This window comes from Haliotis rufescens, unplaced genomic scaffold, assembly GCF_023055435.1.
Source record: "Haliotis rufescens isolate VD_foot unplaced genomic scaffold, xgHalRufe1.0.p SCAF_50, whole genome shotgun sequence".
Taxonomy (NCBI): Eukaryota; Metazoa; Mollusca; class Gastropoda; order Lepetellida; family Haliotidae; genus Haliotis; species Haliotis rufescens.
The window spans coordinates 2,693,205-2,717,165 of NW_025964224.1; the positions used below are offsets into that span (position 1 = coordinate 2,693,205).

Genomic DNA, 23,961 nt, shown 5'->3' on the forward strand with positions numbered 1-23,961 from the left:
AGGGGTTTCATTGAACGGGGCTTATGTGTAGATTTGGACATAAAAAAAAAATTCTAATGAAACAAGTATACAAGATATTTTCAATAATGCATTTTTTTACATTTTTATTAGGCGCTATGTTCAGTTGATGATAATTATTTTAGATGTCATTTCGGAAGGGTAACAAAATACTGCATTCATTGTGAAACGTCCATTTTGTCAGTAGATTCCCAGCTGTAAATAAATAACCAGCCCGTCGCCATAACAAATCACCGGTCCAATATGGGTATAACTACTGCTATCCCATGTAGGCATGCGCTAACGTTATAACACACAACTGTTATTGCAGCAGGGGTGTTTGTGTGTTGTTATGTATATATATGCTGTTTAATTTTCGGCAGTTGGTGCAGATAATAAAGTACGTGTTATTTAGAAAACAGAAACTATTCCCAACCATTGCAATAATACAAATGCCTGAAATGTTATTTTAGTTTAATGCCAGGCTTCAAATCAAACTAGTATTGATTAATGCGCATACCTCTGTGTTACCAGAGCTCACACAAATCTCAACAGAGTTCAGAATAGGACAAAGGAAAATGCTAAAATGCTCAAACTATCGTGACACTACTTCACGATTTTGGCTTGAAAGATAATTGTGTGGGGTTTAGTGCAGTCTGGGTCAGTTTATAGATTGAATAAAATCTTCATCATATTATTTGTCTACAAAGACGGTTGACTTTTTGTATTTTCTTCGATGAGCTGATGAATGCGACAGATGGCCCCAGACCGTGAGTGACTCACGGTATCGATGATACATCGCAGTGCGAGCCTGCGAGCTCCCTCACTTCCTCGTCGTCACAGGCTAAACCAACGCTAGCCGCGTTCAGCGTTCTCCTCGCGAAGCCCAGACTCGTCTAGAGGGCGCTACAGCGCTAATTAGCTCAGTCTGAAATTCACAACCATACCGAGGCAGAAATCTATTGTCATGGCGGGACAGTGAGGCGCACATGTCTTCCGAAGAATTTTTGACGTAACCCATGATTAAGTAAGTTCTTTTTACGATCGGAAACTTTGTGAGCTATTTTGTGTATATGTGGAGATTGTATGTGTAGATGTTGACTGACATACGCAGATTCAGGCGGGCGGTTTTCGCTGTCGCTCTTTCTTTATGTGCCAGAACATGGCGTATTTGTTTTGCACTGTTTCTAGACAATGAGTCAGTCGATGAATTTTTCCCGATCGTCGTGTTTACGCTGTTAACATTGTCTGTTATTACATAGATTGTATTCGGGAGGTGTTGATTGTTACTGTACTGACTTTTCCTGTGTTGTAAACGTAGGGAAAGTGTCATTGTTTTGATTTTCCTAAGTTCAGTTCAGACAAGGCATCTTCTTACAAGAAATCTGATTGGCTTAGACGGTCGTGCCTATTTCTAATGTGTAACTTTTTGTCACATTGTTATAATTGCGCGCACATGTTGATTACGCACGAGCTTTTATATGAATGAACCGGGAACAATGTATCTTTTCGTCGGAGAGGATATTTGGGCTACTTCGCACATGTTGACACAACAGGGAAAACAGCTGATCCAAAAATAGATTATGAACCCGTTCGTCGTCACGTCTCTATGTTCAAGACAAGAGTGATTTCGTTTGACCTTTCAGTCGCAGCTGGAACTCCGAAATAATTTGCCTGGGATGTGCAGGTGCCGTTGTCACCCCAAAACGTACTAAATTCCCTTCGAGTTTTAGGTGTGTTCGACGGCCCGGCCGCCAATAAAGGCGCGGGTCACAGTCTACTGGACCCGGGAGCCTCACATCCACTGGTAAACAAAGACCATCGCGAAAGGTTGTAACTCGATCAGTTCTGCTGGTGCAAATTCAAAGTGCCTTTGTCAAATATAACCACATTATTGTTTGGTATTTGAAAGAGACAGACCTTCAGGCATCTTTGTTAAAATAATGTCAGGTCAGAATTGATGGAGTTTAAAGCTGAAAATGAAGTCCTTTGTGCCAAATTGTGGTTTGAAAACGTGGGATTTTCATTTCTGGTAGAGTGATAAAGATCAGAAAAGATGAAGTTGCTTGTCATGGCAGTATATGTTTGTTTGTAAGTAGGATAAATTGTTGTCCTCCATTGTGGCACCTAAGTCAGGTGATATCTGAACACATTGCCAAATTGGCTTGCATTTGTTTCAAGTGAAAAACTGATTTCTGTACTTGAAATACTCAGTCAGTTGATCATTTGAATTGATTAATGTAAGTTAAGGAGGTTGTTTTTCTCCATATCTTCTTCAAGCAAATGTTATTTGTATTCAATTTCACAGTTAAGGCGTCTCCATGCAGCAATCTATGCGATGTCATTTCCCAATTGCATGGCTCGATGCAGTTGATATCAATCACTGGATTCACTAGATTGGTATACAAACCCAGGAATATTGCTGAATGCTGTGTTAAACATCAAACAAATATTACAGCTACGCTGATGAAATCAAACTATCCATGACATGATTCAGTGAAAACAATTAGTCTTACATTCTTAGGGACCTTGTCATTGCCTTTATGCTGAGATGTAAAGGTTTAGGGGTCCCTAGATGGCAGCCTAGAATATCATCGACACATTTCTGCAAATTTGGCCCACATTTAGTTTAAATTGAGACTAGGGCTGGGACGGCTAACTCGGGTACCCACAGGACTACCCGGACCCGTAGTTTGTCACGTGATATATTGTTTAATGACAAAAGAGTACCCAGAACTATGGTTACACTACAAATCACAAATGTTCGCATTCCTTCTGACTTTTCATATCTTTGAATAAAGATATAACTTGAGTCAACTTCAGTGTATGCGTGACCAGATTGTTTATTGCATTATCTAAATACGTTTTGTCAGTGCTATGATAAAAAAATGCCCCAATCGGACATTTTTTACCTATCTCTTGAGACCTAGAGTGGGTACTCGGGTAGGGGTGGGTACCCGGGTAGGGTCGGGTAATAGAGGGGTGGGTACTCGGGTAGTAAATTCGGACTCGTCCCAGCCCTAATTGAGCCTGCTGCATTGTTTACAAGTGACTTTCAGGATACATGTGGGCTTTCTGCATCTTCAATTAATTATTTTGATGTCAGAATCCTTATTTTAAACAAAAAATGTTATTTAATAAGTACAGGGTAATAAGTCCTACAACCAATGGAAGATCTGTTTTTCATACTTAATTTATATCTTCAGCTCTACAATGTACAAACAGGGCATGTGATTTTTGAAAGCACTTCAAAATTATGTAAAAATCTCAAACATTTTGTGGTGTGCCCTTTTTAGCTGATTTTTTCCTAATACTGTGGAGTAGGAATTTAGGGATACTTCATTGACTGCATTTAACATGTTTACAGCGTTACCTAAGTGCAAATGTCTTGAATTAATTTGTTGTGACCAAAGTATTTTTGTAAAAAGTGAGGGTAAATTACACTGAATAACTGACATTGTTGCCTGATTTGTTTGGCAGTTATTGAACATGGTCATTTATGACCAGTGACAAAGGGCTGGTTGAACTGATAAATTCTCATACTTCAGTTTTATAACTAGTCAGTTGATATCCCAGCAAATTTGAGTCATGTTCCAAAAAAAATGTATGTCAGCATGTGGCTTTTGGTTTGTGTTCCTTGTTCTGAAAACTTTTCCAATTATGTTGCTGTCAACACTCATTTATTGTGCTGAGGCACTCGTCCAGCTGACAGGGAGAATGTGGGCCTCGTGAGCGGCAGACTTTTCTTTGTTGTGGCTTCAGCTGGTTGGACATGAGTTACCTCCCTTAGACTTGACAGCCTCACTTATCCATTCTGCCAGCATTCATGTGTATTAGTGAATGTCATACATACATAGGTAGGTGGTATTGCTTGCTGTCTGGTTAAGCTACCATACCTCTTGTCATATAATTCTGTATTTTATTGGTAGTTAAGTGTGCTGAGTTTTAGTAGGCTATGCAACAATAAATTTCAATGATTCATTTTTTGACATTTGTGACAAACAAGTGGGGATGTGAGACTCAACTGTGTGAATTACTATTGTTATGAGGGACCGTTTAAATTATTATTACCATTGAATCAATTATGATCATGATGGTGGGCTTGTTAAGTAGATATTGGTTTATCATATTCATGTAACCATTGCATGTACGCCATTTGAAACACGCCTAAAGTCACAGAAGTTAAATAAAAAAGAGATCTCACTTCTATGTTATGTTTAAGGTTGTAGCTATTAGTTTAAGGTTGTAGCTATTAGTTTAAGGTTGTAGCTATTAGTGTTTTGTGGTAACATGGTACAGCAGATGAAGTGTCTGCAGATTTCTGGTTCTTCCGGAGATGTGAACGCTGAGTCAATATGAAGAATAAAACAACATTCAACCTCAAGCAGATGAGTAAAAATATGGGGAAAACAATTTTTAAGTTGGAACAATTATAAATCCTTGGACCAGTGTTTTTCATTGCCACTTTCAAAAGCGATGTAAAAACACATTCACTGGTTTACATGAAAAATGTGATGGTCACTGCTGTGCTCAATCTGACTACTGACTGACTGACTGAAGTGACTGACTGACTGACTATTGTATGAATCTCTGGCCTTGAGACTGTTGAGTGTACTGTTACATCGCGCATGATGTAATGCAGTGACAGTTCATGGCCATACGGATATACAATACATATCAGTTGTCATAGATGCTGAAATGTAGTTGTAAGCAATATGTTAAAATAGTTGAATGACAATTAGGAAACCTTATCGTTATGGTTACACACAGCTGGTGCCTCCTACCAAGGACACTGATCTACAGTGGCGCATGGAGTCCGGTGTAAAATCTGTATGTTATATGGCATTGGGATTTAAGTCCCATCGACATCACCATGTTCACTTGTATTATTTGAGCCTGTTTGAACCTGTGTTTGTGCTTGGTCTTGTTCGTTCTCCCAAGAAAGTCTGTTATTACTAAAGTCGGGGCGGTCGGATAGCCCAGTGGTTCAAGCGTTGGCTCGTCACGCCGAAGACCCGGGTTCGATTCCCGACATGGGTACAATTTGTGAGGCCCATTTCTGTTGTCCACCGCCGTGATATTGCTGGAATATTGCTAAAAGCGGCGTAAAACCATACTCACTCACTCACTATTACTAAAGTCTACTTCAAATGATGCCAAGGGTCAATTTCGACCCAGTAGACAGTTGGTATAACTGTACGTAACTACAACGTGCAGGCTTTTACACGGCACTGAAATGTATGTCCAGTACACATACATGTACAGAACGGGCACAGACATAATATTACGTCACAGGGAATACACAAATATATTCATTGTACCAAATTCTTGACAAGACATGTTTTCTTGATTCTTGATCCTTTGATTACAATAATTATAAACTCTTACAGTACACGACACAGGAGTATTCAGATGCTGGTTTGGTGATGTGGGGGTAGTCAGATGCCGGTTTAGAGAATACAGGAGTAGTCAGATGCCGGTTTAGAGAATACGGGAGTAGTCAGATGCCGGTTTAGAGAATACGGGAGTAGTCAGATGCCGGTTTAGAGAATACGGGAGTAGTCAGATGCCGGTTTAGAGAATACAGGAGTAGTCAGATGCCAGTTTAGAGAATACGGGAATAGTCAGATGCTGGTTTAGAGAATACGGGAGTAGTCAGATGCCGGTTTAGAGAATACGGGAGTAGTCAGATGCCGGTTTGGTGATGTGGGAGTAGTCAGATGACAGTTTAAAGAAATTACGTGAGTAGTCAGATGCCGGCTTAGAGAGAATACGAGAGTAGTCAGATGCCGGCTTAGAGAGAGTACAGGGGTAGTCAGATGCCGGTTTAGGGAGAGTACGGGGGTAGTCAGATGCCGGTTTAGGGAGAGTACGGGGGTAGTCAGATGTCGGTTTAGGGAGAGTACGGGGGTAGTCAGATGTCGGTTTCGACTCCACAGAGTCCACTGTATTCGTTTAAAACCTTTGAACTAATGAGCAGACAAAGCCTCATGTTCTATATGTTTGTGAGCAATCAATCAGAAGCCGGTGACAGATTTATGAAACATTACTATTGATTCGTCTTTTTTGTGTTTATGTATTTGCATCTGATAGCAATAATTAATAATCCTTTGCTGTCCGAGACGGTTAGATTGATACAGACATGGTAGCTTTATAATTCCCCACAACACAATTTGTGCGTGAACAACAAAATTTGTGCGTGAACAACACATTCACTGATCACGCAGATAGCTTCAACTAGATAAATCAGTGGCCCAGAGGGTAGTGTGTCGCATTGTCTTCATTAAAATCTGGGTTTGAATCTGTTAATGTTGTTTAAGGATTTGCTAATGCTCAGTGGTCCCCACAGCAAGGTACATTCAAAGTAGGTCCCTCTGGGTCTATCTTGGAGACCGATATTCAGTCCCAGATCTACAGCAGATGTCAGCTAGGGCTTACCTCATTTTAGAAGTCTGTTTATTGTTAAAACATGAAAAACAATTTTTAATTTGGTAAACATGGTAAAGGGGAAATGTTTTTCACAGAAAGAGAAATAGCACTTGTTTTACATTATTGCAATGATAAAGTTAATTCTGAATATAAAACTATACTCTGAATGCCACTTGCTTAATAACGGTGTTAGAACCTACACCGAAACGTCACTCCTAATTATAATAATATATTTCATATCTACATATCTCATGCTGACTTAGAATTTAAATGTTTTGATGTTTTGATAAGACATGAGTTTAGTAAAATGCCAATTTGTAACAAGGGAAAGCCGTCTCAGCTCTCTTGTCTTTTGTTGGTATATTGAGGAAAATAAGTTTGGGACTGTGACTATTTTAGGGGTTATTGTTATGAAATTGTGTGCTCAATCGTCACGACAAAAAAATGTTCACTAGAATACTTGTGATCCCTAATTGTTTTGTTAAGTATATAATGACATGCAGTCATACTCTCTGATGATGTCGGCACATGTGCATCCATTATCACTGGTTTGTGAGCCTCATCTGTACCTGTTCTGCTCCTGTTGGCTTCACAGCGTTCACTTACTCACTTGTATACATTCCTAGGAGATGCTGCATTGGATTCTGATCGGTTCCAGTGTCACTAAGACATTACTGGTTTTTAAATAATTGGCTGCAAAAAGTTTTATTTGTGGATTATTTGTTCACTGTGCCCTGTTGTCTTGCTCATTCATTTAGTTGGATCAAACATGATTCGTATCTTATACCTAGACAATCAGAACTGCTTGCCAGACATGTTCAATCCTACATGAAGATCCGGGGTAGAACAGGTCTTCAGCAACCTACTGCTTGGCGTAAAAGGCGACTATGCTGCAACTGTCAGATGTTGTATCTCCACAAGTCAGCTTGAACATATTGCAGACCCTAAATATCACTGGCAGTTATGTGGTAGTATATTCCACACATAGCACTGTTCCTATCTGAATGATATCAGTAGTCCTATTAAGGTCCAAATCTTGAAGCACCCTGTCAAAATATCCATGAATCTTAATGTGCATGGACTTCAACACTCAATTCTCAACGTCGACGAAAGGAAGAGGTCCTATATTTGATTCTAGGGACCCTTAAATATGTATTTATCATGACATTCGAACACATGATGTGCATTGGATATGTCAGCTTTCTCAGGAGAAAAAACATAAAACTGTTTACTGATGCTCTAGATTTGTTAATGTTTATGCATTTTGTTCTACATGTGTTAGACATACGAGATGAATGATAATCATGATAATACCTTTCAACAAGGTCATCGGTGCGGACTGATTGTGGATGTTTTTCAATGAATCACTCGATCACCTACTGCATGGTCTGGTGTTTCCAGCTGTGGATGGTTGATCTGTACAAGACCATCTTGTGCGTTCTGTCCATCCACGGAAGGTTGACCTGTACAAGACCATCTTGTGCGTTCTGTCCATCCACGGAAGGTTGACCTGTACAAGACCATCTTGTGCGTTCTGTCCATCCACGGAAGGTGGACCTGTACAAGACCATCTTGTGCGTTCTGTCCATCCACGGAAGGTGGACCTGTACAAGACCATCTTGTGCGTTCTGTCCATCCACGGATGGTTGACCTGTACAAGACCATCTTGTGCGTTCTGTCCATCCACGGAAGGTTGACCTGTAAAAGACCATCCAGTGCGTTCTGTCCATCCACGGATGGTTGACTTGTACAAGACCATCATGTGCGTTCTGTCCATCCACGGAAGGTTGACCTGTACAAGACCATCATGTGCGTTCTGTCCATCCACGGAAGGTTTACCTGTACAAGACCATCTTGTGTGTTCTGTCCATCCACGGAAGGTTTACCTGTACAAGACCATCTTGTGCGTTCTGTCCATCCACGGAAGGTTTACCTGTACAAGACCATCTTGTGCGTTCTGCCCATCCTCGGAAGGTTGACCTGTACAAGACCATCCTGTGCGTTCTGTCCATCCAAGGAAGGTTGACCTGTACAAGACCATCTTGTGCGTTCTGTCCATCCACGGAAGGTTGACCTGTACAAGACCATCTTGTGCGTTCTGTCCATCCACGGAAGGTTGACCTGTACAAGACCATCTTGTGCGTTCTGTCCATCCACGGAAGGTTGACCTGTACAAGACCCATCTTGTGCGTTCTGTCCATCCACGGAAGGTTTACCTGTACAAGACCATCTTGTGCGTTCTGTCCATCCACGGAAGGTTGACCTGTACAAGACCATCTTGTGCGTTCTGTCCATCCACGGAAGGTTTACCTGTATAAGACCATCTTGTGCGTTCTGTCCATCCACGGAAGGTTTACCTGTACAAGACCATCTTGTGCGTTCTGTCCATCCACGGAAGGTTGACCTGTACAAGACCATCTTGTGCGTTCTGTCCATCCACGGAAGGTTTACCTGTACAAGACCATCTTGTGCGTTCTGTCCACCCACGGAAGGATGACCTGTACAAGACCATCTTGTGTGTTCTGTCTATCCACGGAAGGTTGACCTGTACAAGACCATCCTGTGCGCTCTGTCCATCCACGGAAGGTGGACCTGTACAAGACCATCTTGTGCGTTCTGTCCATCCACGGAAGGTTGACCTGTACAAGACCATCTTGTGCGTTCTGTCCATCCACGGAAGGCGTTCTGTCCATCCAAGGAAGGCGTTCTGTCCATCCACGGAAGGTTGACCTGTACAAGACCATCTTGTGCGTTCTGTCCATCCACGGAAGGCGTTCTGTCCATCCACGGAAGGCGGAAGGCGTTCTGTCCATCCACGGAAGGCGTTCTGTCCATCCACGGAAGGTTGTTTGGTGTTGGTTTAAAGATTGCCTGCCCTGGCATCTCAACTCGTTCACCCAAACACATCCATCAGGATTCGTTTTGCATTAAGTGGTTTGCAAAAGTGATGTGGACGTTCGCTAGGTGGATTTATGTACGTGAAGGGTTGATTTCGAAGGAAGCCATGGACTGTTGTTTATTAGGATTACATGTTGATGAAATGATCTATTCAAGAAACCGCCGGGAAAATATCAACATATCAAGCAGAATTTGAATGTTTGAACTTTTAATGTTTAATTAAAGGGTGTAGTATTGCTAGCATTGCAAATGTTTTTGCTTGGATATGATGCTGTGACATTAAGTTTGAAGAGTGGTGTCCAATGCAACTTGCTCCATCTGTAAACAAATATGAGTCACATCAGGGTTACGTCATCGGATCCGGGCAAGACAAATTGATGTCTTTTTGCCTGAGCAATGATCCTTGACTTTTTATGATCCTTTGTCACTCCCATGATCCTTTGCCAGGACAACAGTGATCCTTTACCAGGACAACAGTGATCCTTTGCCACTCCCATGATCCTTTGCCAGGACAACAGTGATCCTTTGCCAGGACAACAGTGATCCTTTGCCAGGACAACAGTGATCCTTTGCCACGACAACAGTGATCCTTTGCCACGACAACAGTGATCCCTGCAGGATATGTGATGTGCATTGACATTTATTGCTCTCCGTTAACTTCAAACTTATTGCACTTTCTTAAGGTCTTACTGACCCACCTTTATTCAAGTTACGTACATTAGATGTGAACAGCAATAAGCTATCTTACTCAAGATTTTTCTTAAAATCAAGAATTAAACCATGATGATAAAGAGTCTGCACTTTGTGTGCTCTGAGAATCCTCTTGAGTTTATTAAAACCTCACTTGCTTATGATTCATCAAGTGTGTTGGCTTTCATAGTTAATTTCTGTAAATTATACAGTTGCTATCTTCATCGTTAGCAAGATAAGGTCTTGTATTTCAATGTTTAATTCAAGGCTGCTGGTTCGGAGACATGATGCATCCTTTGACCTCTCCGCCCCACTGCACAAGGACAGTTAGGCAGCATGCATTAATCAGTTTGCCTACAAATTTAATTCAAAGGACATTTTTGCCTATGATAGGTTATCATCAGGTGAACAAGTCAACGTAAATCAGGTGGCCCAGTAGCATGAGGTCATTAGTTGTGTGGAGGTGCCTCTTGTACCCAGTTGTACCAGGATCCGATGATCTTGGGTTTGAATCCCAGATTCCTACAGCTTATTATTGTTGGTCTGTCAACACCATACCCATGCTTGTGGGTTTCTCCAAAGTGGTAAATGTCCGTAACTTGCATCACTTCAGACTTGCCTCCGACTTCCAGCTTTAAACCTGTGGGTAGTCAGGGCTCGATTGAAGGAACTTGATTTGACTTGACCAGGGGTATGTTCAATAGAAAACCTAGTTGCACCAGACAAGACATGGTTGCACCCTGGTCCCATAAATTTATCAAAGTCGAAACAGATGCACAAACTTGTCAAACTAAATAAAATCTCAGATCTCTTACAACTGTATCTCAATTTTACATGTCTTAATGACGTATTGCTGTAAAACGTAAAAGGAACATGTGCGCATAATCTTGAAGTACCCACAGTTTGATGACATCAAGCCCAAGAGAGCAGGACACAGGTTAGTCCTGAAGTATGGTACTTTAAGCTTAAAGGTATTGAGAGAGTTTCATAATTGTTGTAGGGTTGAAAATCGGGGTGAGACACAAGTTTGAATTTGTTTTACATGCAGTTGGTTTTCATTTTCTTTTTATGGATGCATGAACCACAAAACTATGGTCGAGAACCAGATGAACTAACTTGTCTGACCTGTAATCTGGGCGTGGGCATTAGTGATTGTAACCTCTTACCATGTGTGTTCCTTTTGGCCTTACACTTTCTAACTCGATCATGCTTAATTCCCCTGTGTGATCATCAAATGGGAAGTGAGCTGAGTTCTGTAGCTGGTGATCCTTCCTGGGTGGCCCTTGCTTGGGTGAAGCCCATCACCTCTCCATGGGTTCCGTGTACATGGCTTCACCATGCTCCAAACACAGCCCTTTGATCAGGTGAAAACATTTTCACATGGAATGGTTAAATGGGGTGCTCGGGCATCCCGGCAGCTGTGCCAGAACAGATTACTGCTAAATGTGGCGAAACATCTCCGTGCATTTGTAGGACTACCCCAAGCAGCTGGAATCTAATTCATTAATGATTCTTAATAAGGTACGGTTGTTTCATTGCTGTGTTTTGAAACCTCTTTACCTTTTTGCATTATGTATGAGGGATTGATCTGGACATTCCCTAAGTCTACAGCAAATGTTGATGTTTGGTTGTTTGTTGTTTAATACCGCACTCAGCAATATTCAAGCTATATGACGGCAGTGTGTAAATAATCCAGTCTGGACCAGACAATCCAGTGATTGCCATCATGAACATCGATCCACGCAACTGGGATACGATGACATGCATCAATCATGTCAGGAAGCCTGACCACCTGATCCCGTTAGTCACCTCTTACGACAAGCATAGTCGCTTTTATGGCAAGCATGGGTTGCTGAAGACCTATTCTACCCTGGATCTTCACAGGTAGCAAATGTTATTAAAAATATCACATTGGAATTAAACAGTTTTTGATTTGGGTTATTAGGAATATAACTTTCGGTTTAAATGTATTTCATGAATAACAGATGCAATCAAAAGAAAGGGGCCTTAATACTTACTTTGGCATTATGTCATTGAATGTTATGTTGAAATGTATCAGCATATGTGGAAATAGGACCTTTAGCATGGTTAAGCCAGGGCACATGCTTTCAAATCCTACATCCATCCTTGTGTATCTGTTCAGTTTTGTATTACTTTGTTGGTGAGCAAGTTAGAATCGACCCTTGTGATTATTGCGTGCTATTTAGTAATTTTAAATATACTTTGGTGTCATTGTATAGGATTATGCAGATATTGTCAGTTATGAATAAATCATTGGTGAGAACACTGAAAGGTTTGATAAACGCACTGTATCTGAGCAAGTGTAATGAATATTTCTTAAGAAAAATCCTTCACTTTAAACAAAATGTGAGAACACTGAATAAAGGTTTTATAAATGCACTGTATGGGATACAGTGATATGAAAATATCTGTAGAAAAATCCTTCATTTTATTCAAAATGAAATAGTTGAAACAGATTTAAAAAAATAATGTTTATTTACTTATTGTAAACAGATTTTTTAATTTCACTCTTGATACTGAATGAAAAACATTAATTTTAGGTTGGTTAAATACATAAAGGATACATAATGTATGAAAATATAGCAGGAAGTCAAGTGATTGCTCTCCGTGATAGTTATGGAATGTGCCATGGTCAAAAACATTCACTATGATATCCATGGAAAGGTCAGAGGACCAATCCCCCACTTCCTCCACCAGCCCTTGGCAGGAGCTCTTCCCAGTCGTGCTTGTCCAGGTTAGGACGGGGAAATTGGCATTTCCTCCCATGTTGTCCCCCCATGAAGATCTGGGGTAGAACAGGCCTTCAGAAGCCCATGCTTGTCCCCCCGTGAAGATCCGGGGTAGAATAGGTCTTCAGCAGCCCATGCTTGTTTCCCCGTAAAGATCAGAGGTAGAACAGGTCTTCAGCAACCCATGCTTGTTTCCCCGTAAAGATCCGGGGTAGAATAGGTCATCAGCAACCCATGCTTGTTTCCCCGTAAAGATCCGGGGTAGAACAGGTCATCAGCAACCCATGCTTGTTTCCCCGTAAGGATCCGGGGTAGAATAGGTCATCAGCAACCCATGCTTGTTTCCCCGTAAGGATCCGAGGTAGAACAGGTCATCAGCAACCCATGCTTGTCCCCCTGTGAAGATTCGGAGTAGAATAGGTCTTCAGCAGCCCCTGCTTGTCCCCCTGTGAAGATCCGAGGTAGCACAGGTCTTCAGCAGCCCATGCTTGTCCCCCTGTGAAGATTCGGAGTAGAATAGGTCTTCAGCAGCCCATGCTTGTCCCCCCCGTGAAGATCTGAGGTAGAATAGGTCTTCAGCAGCCCATGCTTGTCCCCCTGTGAAGATTCGGAGTAGAACAGGCCTTCAGAAGCCCATGCTTGTCCCCCTGTGAAGATTCGGAGTAGAACAGGCCTTCAGAAGCCCATGCTTGTCCCCCTGTGAAGATTCGGAGTAGAATAGGTCTTCAGCAGCCCCTGCTTGTCCCCCTGTGAAGATCCGAGGTAGCACAGGTCTTCAGCAGCCCATGCTTGTCCCCCTGTGAAGATTCGGAGTAGAATAGGTCTTCAGCAGCCCATGCTTGTCCCCCTGTGAAGATTCGGAGTAGAACAGGTCTTCAGCAGCCCATGCCTGTCCCCCGTGAAGATCTGAGGTAGAATAGGTCTTCAGCAGCCCATGCTTGTCCCCCTGTGAAGATTCGGAGTAGAACAGGCCTTCAGAAGCCCATGCTTGTCCCCCTGTGAAGATTCGGAGTAGAACAGGCCTTCAGAAGCCCATGCTTGTCCCCCTGTGAAGATTCGGAGTAGAACAGGCCTTCAGAAGCCCATGCTTGTCCCCCTGTGAAGATTCGGAGTAGAACAGGTCTTCTGCAGCCCATGCTTGTTTCCCCGTGAAGATCCGAGGTAGAATAGGTCTTCAGCAGCCCCTGCTTGTCCCCCTGTGAAGATCCGAGGTAGCACAGGTCTTCAGCAGCCCATGCTTGTCCCCCTGTGAAGATTCGGAGTAGAATAGGTCTTCAGCAGCCCATGCTTGTCCCCCTGTGAAGATTCGGAGTAGAACAGGTCTTCAGCAGCCCATGCCTGTCCCCCGTGAAGATCTGAGGTAGAATAGGTCTTCAGCAGCCCATGCTTGTCCCCCTGTGAAGATTCGGAGTAGAACAGGCCTTCAGAAGCCCATGCTTGTCCCCCTGTGAAGATTCGGAGTAGAACAGGCCTTCAGAAGCCCATGCTTGTCCCCCTGTGAAGATTCGGAGTAGAACAGGCCTTCAGAAGCCCATGCTTGTCCCCCTGTGAAGATTCGGAGTAGAACAGGTCTTCTGCAGCCCATGCTTGTTTCCCCGTGAAGATCCGAGGTAGAATAGGTCTTCAGCAGCCCATGCCTGCTGTAAAAGGCGACTATGCTTGTCGTAAGAGGCGACTAGCGGGATTGGGTGGTCAGGCTCGCTGACTTGGTTGATTCGTGTCATCGTATCCCAATTGTGTGTATCGATGCTCATGATGTCAATCACTGGATTGTCTGGTCCAGACTGGAATATTTACAGACCGCTGTCATATGGCTGGAATATTGCTAAGTGCGGCATTAAACAACATGTTGTCTGATTAAAGCTGATAAAGTACTGAATATATGTCTGCTTCCACAGTCATGTTACTTATAACACTACCTCTTTAAAAAAGTTGAAGATTTTTTCAAATGATAAAAGTTAATAGTAGCCTAATGGCTTGTGGCTGGCAGAATGTTCAGGGTGCCAGTGGCCTCTAGCTGGCTGCTTGAATGTTGCAGAAAACAATCTGGCCATTTTGTTACTAAGTATCTGGATTGACTTTATTAGATTCAGGTTTTGAAAGGGTTTTATCCTAATCACCAGTGTCAGATCAAATTAGTGTTTTGGACTACAGGTAATGAGGTGAGGGAACTAAATTCATTTTGTACGGTGAATCTTTGAATCCTTTTCTTGTAAACAGAAATAATTTCCGGGGTAAACCCTGGGACTGTTGGTTATGTGGAGGTCCTCCTGGACAGGTGGCAACAGACGGTAGTTGTATCACACACCCCGTGTCGTAATATGTCAGGCATACCAAGGTTTACACCAGCTTTTCTACATAATACCGTGCAATGTCAGACCAAAGCCAGCCTAAAGCTCCCATCTGCCAGTGTTCAATAAGAAAATCTCGGGGAAACAGCTGCTGACAGAATCAGACATGGAGAAACTGGTGGAGTAACATGCTGTCGTTTGGAGGAATTTATAAGTGCTGTATGTATAGCCAGTGAGGCCTGGCAGAGCTCCTGCTCACTGCGAGAGGCAGCAGCGTCTTTGGCCACAGTGTCTGTGAGCTCGGAGGTGAGTCATCCTCGAGCCTTGACTCATCGCCGTAGACAACGCTTGGGAATGGGAAAATGGTAGCATGCTGGTTGGGAGGCGGTGAAATAGGATTTATTAACGTATATAGGTGTGAGTATGGGCATTCGTGTTCCTGCTTCGGTAATAATCTGGTATTTTTTATATTGTGAGTTGATGTTGCTACGATTGCCAGCTTTTCTCGGATCTGTCTGATGGGCAGACACAATGTATTGTTTAACTTGCATGTGTAGCTCAGGCAGGTTACGCAGCGATCATGTATCATTGACCATGTGCTGCTGTAGTTGAATAGCTGCGATTTTCCTTTTGATTTTTGACATGCATGTTATTTATGAGGTCAATGTTGCTATGTTGATTCCGGTTATTAATTCTGAAAAAATAATCATTTTCTTAATCCATAAATAATATTTTGCAGTATTTGAATTTTGAACCTCACCTTTGTCATTGATGTAGTTGATGCCCAAATGTGTCCTGTACAGTTGTAAAATTGAATTATTAAAACAATGAGGTAAAAAGAAGAAATATTTACTGAAAAAAAGTTTATTTGAAATTCCTGAAAAACAATTATCCTTATAGGCTACCAACTTGCAAATCAAGTCAATCAAAATTTCTGATGTCTCCAGGAGTGAAATTTAACCTGAAATATTTACCTGAAGGTTGCTCTCCCCCCCCCCCCCCCCCCAAAATGCCTCAAAACTCAAAAGCCTGAAATTCTACTAGCCCTCAGGATACCTTTAACGCTAGAAAAGAAATGACTCAAGCTGGCGAGCTAGTGTCATTTGGCAACCCTGTCTAGATATGGAGCTGGTGAAATAGTATGATCCAGGCAAATTATAATAGGCAGAACTAATGCAACAATGCCAGTTCGACTACATTTATTTCTCAACCCCATTGTCTTGGGTCAGGCATAGCAGGGCCTGCTAGTCAAATCACCAGTGCGTATCTCATGACAACCATGTCACTGGAACAGCACATGGCAAGTCGTGTCGAGTCGCGTCGCGACAATGCTGAAATTACCTGTCGTTAATCTTTAACCATAATGGCTTGTGGATGCGAAACTTGAAAACAGTTGATAAACTCACTTTGTTCTGATTTAGTCGTTATGTTATGCTTGATGTTATTAATACAGAACTAGGAGATTCAGATTATTTTGATTCTCTTCCAAATAAATTATACATATTGACTGTTACACTTGATAACGCCTGGAGATTATGTCTGACTGACTTATCGCCAACGCTGTCAGTTTCTGTGTGCATAATGATAACAAAATTACACAAAGCTTGAGCATGCAGAGAATTGGCCAAGGTTCAACCCCATTGTCATAGTCATGACTGAACTTTATGATAAAGGAATAGCTAGCTTTGATCTGTTTTATTTATTTTTTTAAATTACCAAAAAATGATAAAATAGGGGCAGTGTGGCCCAGTGTGTGGTTACAGCATTTGATTGTCAGGCTGGCCCCGGTTTGAGTCCCCGTATTTTGTGGGGGAGCCCCTTTCTTTGTCTTTTCCCTTGTTACTTCAGTCCCAGACTTTTTGAAATTGCACTGACAGCACCAAACTTTTACATTTATGTTGTGGAAACGTTGCCTCCTTGTGCTCAGTGTTTGAAATTAGGAAGGGTCGTGGGCTCCTTGGGGTTTTATATGGTATTTGAATGTGGGGATCCTGAAGTCTCCTACCATTATTAGAGGTGAAACGAAACATAGGTGCACCGTGCGTTTTCATGCGCCGATACAATACATGATTAATTTTTTAATGTATCGATACAAGACGATACACTTGCTAAAATGATCGTTTAATGACCCCCTCGTGTTTTTGTCAGTCAAAAATCCAAAAATGTGTTGTAATTAAGTTTGCTACTCAAAAGAGACACAACGAACATGTGTCCACAGCTAGCTTTTCCTTTCGAACCTGCTCTTAAATAATAATAGTCAAGACGTTTCCACATGATTTGACGTAAATATGCATATAGCGATACGTATCATATTGTCACCTTTGTATTGTGATACGTATCGTATCATGACCTTGCTGTATCGTTTCACCCCTACTTACCGTTAGGGTTTTCCTGCCCTATATTGAACACAGGTAGCTGTATGACCTGGGTACCCTTCTGTATACACGACTTACCGTTAGGGTTTTCCTGCCCTATATTGAACACAGGTAGCTGTATGACCTGGGTACCCTTCTGTATACACGACTTACCGTTAGGGTTTTCCTGCCCTATATTGAACACAGGTAGCAGTATGACCTGGGTACCCTTCTGTATACACGACTTACCGTTAGGGTTTTCCTGCCCTATATTGAACACAGGTAGCTGTATGACCTGGGTACCCTTCTGTATACACGACTTACCGTTAGGGTTTTCCTGCCCTATATTGAACACAGGTAGCTGTATGACCTGGGTACCCTTCTGTATACACGACTTACCGTTAGGGTTTTCCTGCCCTATATTGAACACAGGTAGCGGTATGACCTGGGTACACTTCTGTATACACGAGGGGCGGTCGGGTAGCCTAGTGGTTAAAGCGTTCGCTCGTCACGCCGAAGACCCAGGTTCGATTCCCGACATGGGTACAATGTGTGAAGCCCATTTCTGGTGTCCCCCGCCGTGATATTGCTGGAATATTGCTAAAAGCGGCGTAAAACCATACTCACTCACTCACTCTGTATACACGACTCCTGAGGCATCTTCCGTAGCACCATCCTCGTCTCAGTCATGGTGGTTCACTGTCCCTTTAACCAGTCAAATCAGGCTTGACCCTGTAATTCAGGTGACTGCCAGTCCCTGTGGACAGGCGAATATAGTACCTTCTAAAAATCTTTGTTGTTGAACAAAACATCGGCAATATTCATATAAGCATACATTTCGACCGAAGTAAACTTGTCTGTTACCATCAGGGTTCCCCCGTGTCTATTTTTAGTGGAAGGAAATAACGTTTTGCCTTGCTTCGAGGTTAAATATATATATATTTGTAGTGACTTAGTTTCGAAATATTCAATAAAGAGAGAGAAAATTGTGACTGAACTTTGTGTGAATGATGTGTAGATCTAACTATGTTACTGCAGAGATGACGTCATTGCATTGAACATGATGTTGAAGGAATTAAAACTAGGTAATTTTCATACTTTTTTATTTATTGAAAGTTGGGACTGACAAAAATTAGAGGGGCTTGTAAATTTTGGAGTTGACAGTCCACCAGGACTGGCAGCTCAAAGTCCAGTGGGAACACTGTGGTTACCTAATGATCTAAGCATGACTTGATCAGCAACAAAAATCCCTGCCTACTAACTTGTGAAATGTCAGGGTTTAGACAACCAAACCTTTTTTTAAGGATGGTTCTTTAGTCAGTTGCTATTGGTCTATAGGGTCATTATTCTGTTAGTCACCATGACTGGTACAGTCACTGCTCCCTCGTTCAGTCATACCTATTCCTGTGGTCTTTGTTTGAGGGAGAGAATGATATCACAGCATGACAAGACTGGCTGATATTAATAATGCATAGGAGTTTTTGTCTTTAAGGGCTATAAATAGGTCCTTTGTGTTGTGGGGCTGCCACCTAAATTAGAAGTATCTTTAAGAAAGTTCATTTTTTTAATTATTTAGTGGTGGAATACTCTTTTTTTTCAGAAACATGTCACTTGGATGAAATACTACTTTCTGACAGCTATTTGCATCAGAGATACTGTTTTCATATTCAAACAAAGCTAGTGTCGTGAAGTTAATTCCATAGCGGTATGATTCAATGGGAATAATATATGGGAGATTTTATTTGAATTATTCTCAAATCTTAATTTATAATAAGGACTACTTCAGTATTTCTGAAAGAAAAATGAATTTTTCAAACTAAAATGTTCCCTTTCTTTCCAAAAGACCCCTCCATTTTAGAAACATGACACTTTGTTATTTTCAACCTGCGTAAAACATTTGGAATCAGGGACAAAAAATCCCTCAGGGTGACAACTGACAAGACGTTCATACGGATGACAGGAGGGTTTGATGTCTTCAATAGACCAAGACTGTCAATTGGTTTCCAAGTAGACAATTGAAATTGATTTTTTATAAAAAGGGAAAGTTTCAGAAATGTTTTCTACCAAAGTGTAATGTAACCGGTCTCAAATAAATTGTAGAATATTCTCTTTCCCGAGAGATCTAACAAAGAAGTGTCCAAAAAAGTGTTCATCTGACATAAAAAGCAAATTCTATCTAAAGTAGTGTCTGTTAAGAAACTTGTTTCTGTACAAAAAACACTACAGTTATATCATTCCGACCCACAGCTTTACTGAGGTGTGATCACGTATAGGTGTAAATGTTGCATGTGTAGATATGAGAGATATTATTGACAGTCTACCGCATGAGTCGGCAGCCTGGTGTTCGAGGTGTTGATGTGAGCTGTATACCACAGTCTGGTCAATACGCTTGTATCACACCACTGGCCCATGAATAACCCATCGCTAACAGTCTCCCTATCTTATACACAAAACACATTTATTATGCCCACCGACACTCGGGAGAATACCTCCCATATTTCAAGTGTTTTGATTAGTGGGAAGTAGGTTTTTGGATATTTTTTAAATAGTTAGCTCATTCGTCTTAAATAATTTACAGATAATTTTATGTTTGCAACGTTTTACTGACATGGAAAGGGTTTAGAAAACATATTCCTGGCACGGAAGGGTTTAGATCATTGAACTAGTTGCATTAATTTTTTGTAAGTTTGTGGATAAACAAAAAACGAATCTGGAATCCTTTCATGACCTTGTAAGTTATTGTGTATGGGTGTCAGGTCATCAGGTCATCTGGTCATCAGTTTCGATGTTCACTAATGATTTGTCTAAGATTGCAGTCTTCGTCTTGTATAATGTTGTAGAATAATATGGAGTTGTACCCAAATGAAGGAATAGTTCATATGCCATACTGCCTGTTATGACATGTCAGATATATGAAATCCTGATTGATAAATCTTGTGTGTGGACTAGACGTTCATTTAATCAGTTGATCATAACGGTTCTTATCAGTGGTGATTCGCAATGAATGATTTTGAAGAAATTATCACTTGTGAGTTTTGCTCCCAATTGAAAAATCATTAACATATGTAAGAATGGAGTAACAAAACCGACCACTTTGTAATACATCTTCAATGTGGAAAGATGTTGGTTTAGGCAAGACACCTTAACAGGTGCTTGTTCTGAGGCAAATGGTTACAACAAAGCTGTGTATTATGTGATGGACATTCTGAGAATGTCAGCTGGGTGGGAATGTGTGGCGACCTCTCACTAACATCAACATTCCACGTTTACATTAACTAAATCCAACATGGACCTTACACACAGGCCTTGATAGCAGGACCTTTCACCTTCACCTTGACTACAGATTGCTCTACCGTAAAGTGTGTGTTGGGTGGCTAGTTTCCTTCGAGAACAACATGAGGTTGTGATGTCAGAACATGGATTACTTTAACCCATCAGGAGGGATTGAGTTTTAGAATTTAGAAAGAAACATTTACCTACCAGATTATTTTGTATTTCATCACTTCTGAAAAAAAAATCATAATTGTACTAAGGCTTAAAATAATTGAATGCTTTTACATTTTTCAAAATCATGATCACAAACAACAATACTGATCATCACAACAGGTTACATATAAAAGTGCAACTTCAGATTTGAACATAACTTTAAAAAATGCAGAACAAGAACTGGTTGTAGCATGAAAAAAAGATTTTAAAAAAATAAATCGGGTCGGGACGAATTCTGGGGTTGGTCAGTGAAGAGATGCAAGAATGTTTTATGTAGACTAATGATTACTCACAATGGGGATTTCAGTCTCTGCCGTGAGTACCAACCCTGTGAACATGCCGTGAAGAAATACTTTCACCTGCTGCTGTTGATATTGATTTGGATGTGAAGTTACTTGGACTCTGAACTTCCTCATTCCTGCTGTGTGTGATGTCTGGGAGGCTGTTGTTTAACCTGTGCTTATCACTAGAGCTGACTTTAATGACAGCGCCTGACATTAGTGCTAGACCAATATCTAGAATTGGTAATTTCAGTCTTTCTCCAATATATTTTACAATCTGCCAGACCAGTTGTCTGTAGCGTTTTTCATGTTAATCTGACAACCTTAACACATTCGGCTGAGGCTAATAGCCTGAAGCCTACATCACATTATGACAATGATGGACAGTTAATGATAGTGTGTCTGTGATCAAGTGGAGTGGTGGGTCTATTATCAAATGGGGTTGTGGGTCTATTATCAAGTGGGGTTATGGGTCTGTTATCAAGTGGGGTTGTGGGTCTGTTATCAAGTGGGGTTGTTGTGGGTCTGTTATCAAGTGGGGTTATTGTGGGTCTGTTATCAAGTGGGGTTGTGGGTCTATTATCAAATGGGGTTGTGGGTCTGTTATCAAGTGGGGTTGTGGGCCTATTGTCAAGTGGGGTTGTTGTGGCTCTATTATCAAGTGGGGTTGTGGGTCTGTTATCAAGTGGGGTTGTGGGCCTATTGTCAAGTTGGTTTGTTGTGGGTCTGTTATCAAGTGGGGTTGTTGTGGGTCTATTGTCAAGTGGGGTTGTGGGTCTGTTATCAAGTGGGGTTGTGGGCCTTTTGTCAAGTGGGGTTGTTGTGGGTCTGTTATCAAGTGGGGTTGTGGGCCTATTGTCAAGTGGGTTTGTTGTGGGTCTGTTATCAAGTGGGGTTGTGGGCCTATTGTCAAGTGGGTTTGTTGTGGGTCTGTTATCAAGTGGGGTTGTGGGCCTATTGTCAAGTGGGGTTGTTGTGGGTCTGTTATCAAGTGGGGTTGTTGTGGGTCTGTTATCAAGTGGGGTTGTGGGCCTTTTGTCAAGTGGGGTTGTTGTGGGTCTGTTATCAAGTGGGGTTGTGGGCCTATTGTCAAGTGGGTTTGTTGTGGGTCTGTTATCAAGTGGGGTTGTGGGCCTATTGTCAAGTGGGTTTGTTGTGGGTCTGTTATCAAGTGGGGTTGTGGGTCTATTGTCAAGTGGGGTTGTGGGTCTGTTATCAAGTGGGTTTGTTGTGGGTCTGTTATCAAGTGGGTTTGTTGTGGGTCTATTGTCAAGTAGGTTTCTTATGACTTAGATAACCATCGTCCCATAAGCTATGGGAAATGATTTTTAAAGTCACATACTGTTATTTTATTATAATTCTTACCTTCTGGAGATCTATTAATTCCATCGAATGTTAAAGTGTTTGTTTAAATTATTTTACCCCCTGGGGGTTCCAGATTAGCATGGGAACTATGCAGCTATGCTTGTCATAGGACTTCATGCATCGTGTGATCTGACTGACGTTTTGGATTGCGTGTCGCCATGCCCCGACAGCTAGAATCGTTACTCCCAGTATGCATCACTGGTTTACCTCGCCAATTTATTTACAGAAACCCATCAGTGCATGATTACACAACAAACAAAAATGAAAGAAATCCATCATATTAGGCTTTCCAAGACTCCTAAGAACCAACAACCTGATGGGTCAAGTATAAGGCTACTTCAGTGTCAGTGTGATAAGAATACATAAGCAACATTAAATCTAAGAGTTTGATATTTAACGAAGCGAGGAAGTGTTAAGTTGCCCAAACAGGTCAAGGCCTCTGGCACAGAGAAACTGTGGCCATTGGGACTAATATTAGCCACCCCCTCCTCAGTAACCAATGCATCATGTGGGAGCCCACCTTGCCGTGACCCTCAACCTGATTCAATCACCAATGACAGGCAGGTGATCGGTACAAGCCTTGTGCATATGCCTGCCACAAAGCATGTACCGCTGTCCACCGGTTCTGGATAGGCAACTAGCCCTATCCACATTTACACACAGTCTTCGCTTCCTTACATGTGTTTTTGATGGGTATGTGTGATAGGTTATCACAATTCATAAGTCAAATATATTCAGAATGTCATTTTCAAGACAAATAGAGTAGGTAATAATAAATGGACAATGATCATTTCCACGTTTGGAAATAAGAAATGGATTGACGAATTTCGGAAGTTGGAGAAACTATGACAGAAAATTCTTTTTTAAGCTTCCATGTTTTACTGCAATGCTGAAATGATAATCAGATAGTACCGGGAAACTTCCAGAACCAATTGCCTTAACTGTTTGGGACAAAATACGCTGATAGTTTTTGATATCTTGATGATCACCTACAAATCCAATAATATTGGTATCCAGATGTAGGGAAAAGCATCCCTTTTCACAACATCCCTGAACTCTTTAAGTGTAATTGTGTTAAATGTGGTATGTTGATTAATGATGCTTCCTTGACAGTGATCCATGGCAGTAATCTACCCCTCATAGTTAATAACACTGATCAGTATTGTGAGAGCTTATTCATAATCAACATACAAAAAAACTGATCATAATAAGGAATATGTAAACATAGGGGTGTATTTTTGTCCCAATGCCAATGTTCTTCATTGTCATCAGTTCTCCATTAAGCTATAAGACTGAAGTGGTGAGTTGTTAGATAATTGCATTGTGTAGGGAATTTGTTGCCAATATGACCTAAGACTGTGTTACGTTTTGTAAGTATAGTGCTACATAACCTGTGTGGTGGAGGGCTGACACAACATGT

General features: G+C 41.5%; 1 protein-coding gene across 2 annotated transcripts in view; it reads left to right on the top strand.

Moving 5' to 3' along the window:
* The first annotated feature begins 890 nt into the window (after nucleotides 1-890).
* Nucleotides 891-23,961, top strand: part of LOC124120958 (brain tumor protein-like) — a 41,054-nt gene continuing 17,983 nt past the window's right edge. Inside the window, exon 1 of one of the 2 annotated variants that reach the window (XM_046483884.2) lies at nucleotides 891-1,024. The gene's annotated coding sequence lies outside the window, so the exon portion shown is untranslated. Of the gene's footprint in view, nucleotides 1,025-15,453; nucleotides 15,473-23,961 lie in introns of those variants that run through there. The other variant, XM_046483888.2, reaches the window with a different exon arrangement.